At 47.6% G+C, this 4053-nt stretch overlaps 1 non-coding gene across 1 annotated transcript; it reads right to left on the bottom strand.

The window, feature by feature from the left end:
• Positions 1 to 239: 239 nt before the first annotated feature.
• On the bottom strand, positions 240 to 342 carry LOC145096561 (U6 spliceosomal RNA). The gene has a single exon (XR_013703936.1). It is a non-coding gene; the product is annotated as a U6 spliceosomal RNA (small nuclear RNA).
• Positions 343 to 4053: the final 3711 nt, after the last annotated feature.

Raw genomic sequence — 4053 nt, 5'->3', positions numbered from 1 at the left:
ATCCCCCTCTGGCACGTATCACAATATTGTCCGCTTTGGGCCACTCGGCACGAGGACTTCCCAGGGGGTCACCCATCCTGGTACTACTCCCGCCCGAGCACGCTTAACTGCAGAGTTCTTATGGGATCTGCTACCCTCACGGCTTTAAAACGCGTTGTGACAAGGAAGGTATCCACACCCCTTATAAGGAATGTTTACTTCTCCTTCCCAGTCGATGTGGGATCAGATCTAACCCACTTAAAAATTTGGACCATTTCTCGATTTGTGCGTGTCATCCTTGTGCAGGGGCCATGCTAATCTTCTCTGTATCGTTCCAATTTTATCGGATGTCCCCGAAGGGACGTATCACAAGTAATGGGTTAAGCAAAATTTGTAACATCCCAGGGGTGCGATCTGATACCAACTTGTAACGAACCAATTTTCATGACCAAAAATTTCGTTTTAAAAACATTACCTTTAGAAAATATTAAAAACTAAAACATTGTCTGATCGAATTATCACACAAGTGAACCCTGTCTAAAAGCCAATTCATACATTCAATCAAATATCAGAGTACAAATCCCAGTGAAGCTCGTAAATGCGGAAACCGGAGAGTGTGTGTGTGTGTGACGTGCCGCTACTGCGCCGGCTCCTTTCCCCTAGCTGAGGAGGTACCTGAAACCAAAACTGAAAACTGTAAGCACAAAGCTTAGTGAGTTCCCCCATAATACCACATACCATGCAACATATAACAACCATTGTTCAGCTAGGAGTTACGGGCCTTGCCCACACTCGGGAAGATACGGGCCCTGCCCACACTTCGCTAGCCGGGAGATACGGGCCACGCCCACACTTGTGAAGATACGGGCCCTGCCCACACTTTGCTATCTGGGAGATACGGGCCTAGCCCACACTCCAACCTCGGAGAGATACGGGCCCTGCCCACACTCAACCGCTAACTCATAACATACAAGTATCACGTAGACAACAAGTATTAGCAATTCTATCATATTAACACATATATCATACTTGACTAAACCCAGAGATACGGGCTCGGCCCACACTCTAGTACTAACATCTCGTCTACACGGGTCGGTCTTGGTGCCTTGGACCCGTTCCTACTGGAAAGGAAACTCACCTCGAAATAGCTGCTGGTCTGTGTGGGAATTGATCACCTACTACTGCTGCTGCTGCTCCGGAAACCCTCCGGCTGCAATTCCCACAATAAACTCAATCAAACACTGCTCACTGACCTTTGGGTAAAATGACCATTTTACCCCTGACCTTGCCCTAAGTCAAAGTCAGAGTCAACTTTTCAGTTGACCTCGACTCGCCGAGTTGGCTTTCCAACTCGCCGAGTCCCTACGCAAACGACTGTCCTGAATCCTGATCCTACTCGTCGAGTTAGGCGACGACTCGACGGGTTCACCTTCTTAACCAATATTCAAGTCCTTCATCCTACTCGCCGAGTTGTATGAACAACTCGCTGAGTTCATCTTCATCCGATGAACACTTATGCGAAGACTCGCCGAGTTGTATGAACAACTCGTCGAGTCTGTTCTTGATCTAAGGAGATGGCCTTGAACTCGCCGAGTCAGGGCATTGACTCGCCGAGTACCTCCATAGATGAGTTAAGCTTCCGACTCACTGAGTCACACCCCGTGACTCACTGCTCACTCGATACTACGAAAAAAGGGGACAAACTCGGAGACTTGCGAATAGACTCGCCGAGTCATATGAACGACTCGCTGAGTCGTTGCCATGCACCTACTGAATACCCGGATTTACTCGATTCCAGTCCATGCCATTCATAGATCTGGACTTCTAGGGCACGAATCACACGTAAAGTTTCCAACTTTACGTGTGGATATTCACCAATATGGATTTTAGGGCTCAAAATGTCTCAAAAGGGTAGATCTAGGGCTAATAAGCAACATGGGGCCAAAAAGCTAACAGATCTGAGCCCCTGGAGCTCAATCTTGCCTAGATCCAAAGGCCAAACGCCTTATTACAACATACAAGGCACATACAAGCTTGGGGATTTGATCAAGAAGGACCCAAATGAAGTTTTAAGCATAGAATCAAGGGGAAAACGGGTTATACCTCAAAGGAACTGCTGGAAGAACACAAATAACGCTTGGATGGCTTCCCTTCTTCTGGATCTACCTCCTTCCTCTTCCAAAGCCTTCAAAAACACACACACTAACCTCAAACTCTCAAGGAATAACTTAGAACGAGAGATACAGGGCTTTAAGGGTCAATGGGGGCCGGCTTGGGGCTGATAAGTCCTTTAAATAGGGTGCAAACCCCTGAAACTTAGGGTTTCATCCAACAGCTGTGACTCGCCGAGTCCAGGATATGGACTCGCCGAGTCACCAACTTAAACGTGTCCCGGGTCCCGCATCCACTCGGCGAGTCGGACCTATGACTCGCCGAGTCCAAGGCTAAAAGAAAGGAAATACTCAAATAACATTTACGTACCAGGAACCGGGTGCTACACGGTCGCCCACCTGGAACTCCAATGGTTTCCTACGCTTGTCAGCGTAGCTTTTCTGTCGGTCTCTAGAGGCTTTTAGTCGTTCACGAATTTGAACGATCTTCTCTATCGTTTCCCGAATGATCTCCGGACCCGTGAGAGTGCTTTCGGGAACTCGTCCCTTAGCTAACTGGGTATCACCCACTTCAGCCCAGCACAGAGGGGATCTGCACTTTCGGCCATAGAGGGCCTCGAACGGAGTTGCCTTTATGCTCGTATGATAACTGTTGTTGTAGGAAAATTCAACAATGGGTAAATGGGTATCCCAAGCTTTTCCAAAGTCAATCACACAGGCACGCAACATATCTTCTAAGGTTTGGATAGTCCTCTCACTTTGCCCGTCGGTCTGTGGATGGTAGGCTGTACTCATGTCCAGCCTAGTTCCTAGGGAATTTTGTAATGACTGCCAAAACCTCGAAGTGAATCTACTATCTCGGTCCGAGATGATAGATAAACGAACACCGTGCAACCTTACAATCTCCCTAATGTAAGTTCTGGTAAGTTTCTCCATCTTGTCTGTTTCTTTGATTGGCAAGAAGTGTGCAGACTTGGTCAGTCTATCGACGATGACCCATATGGAATCAAGTCCACCCGTCGTCTTGGGCAACTTGGTTATGAAGTCCATAGTGATCCGCTCCAGCTTCCATTCTGGTATCTCCGGTTGTTGTAGCAGACCGGAGGGTTTCTGGTATTCGACCTTGACCTTTGCGCAAGTAAGGCATTTACTCACGAAGGTAGCAATATTTGCTTTCATGTTAGGCCACCAGTATAACTTTTTAAGATCCAGATACATCTTATCTGAACCCGGGTGGACGGAATAACGAGTGTTGTGAGCTTCGGTCATGACCAAGTCTCTGAAGCCACCGTGTTTCGGTGTCCAGATCCGATCCATGAGGTATAAGGCTCCGCCACCCTTGATTTCTAAGTTCTTATCCATCCCTCTAAGGGATTCACCCGCCACGTTTTCAGGTTTCAAAGCGTCGAGCTGAGCCTCCTTTATTTGCGCGGACAAGTGTGAATGGATAGTTAGAGTCAAAGATTTGACTCTACGACCAGTATATTCTTTCCGACTTAGGGCGTCGGCTACTACATTGGCTTTACCCGGATGATAACGAATTTCGCACTCATAATCACTGGGTAGCTCGACCCACCGTCGTTGTCTCATGTTGAGCTCTTTCTGGTCGAAAATGTGTTGTAGACTCTTATAGTCTGTAAAGATCGTGCTTTTTGTACCGTACAGGTAATGTCGCCAGATCTTCAGAGCTAACACAACTGCTCCTAGTTCAAGATCATGGGTTGTGTAGTTAACCTTATGTGTCTTCAGCTGTCTCGAGGCATAGGCTATGACTTTACCTCGCTGCATCAGAACACATCCGAGCCCTTGTTTTGATGCGTCGCAATAGACTACGAAGTCTTCTATCCCTTCGGGGAGGGACAGTATTGGTGCGGTGCACAAGGCTCGTTTGAGCGTTTGGAACGCTCTTTCTTGTTTCTCTTCCCAGTCAAAGGCTACGCCCTTCTGGGTCAGTGTTGTAAGG

Source organism: Lactuca serriola, chromosome 3 (assembly GCF_051521515.1).
Source record: "Lactuca serriola cultivar US96UC23 chromosome 3, Lser_US96UC23_V15, whole genome shotgun sequence".
NCBI classification, from domain to species: domain Eukaryota; kingdom Viridiplantae; phylum Streptophyta; class Magnoliopsida; order Asterales; family Asteraceae; genus Lactuca; species Lactuca serriola.
Note: the sequence above shows the minus strand (reverse complement) of the source record. Positions and strands in the feature narration are given on the sequence as shown.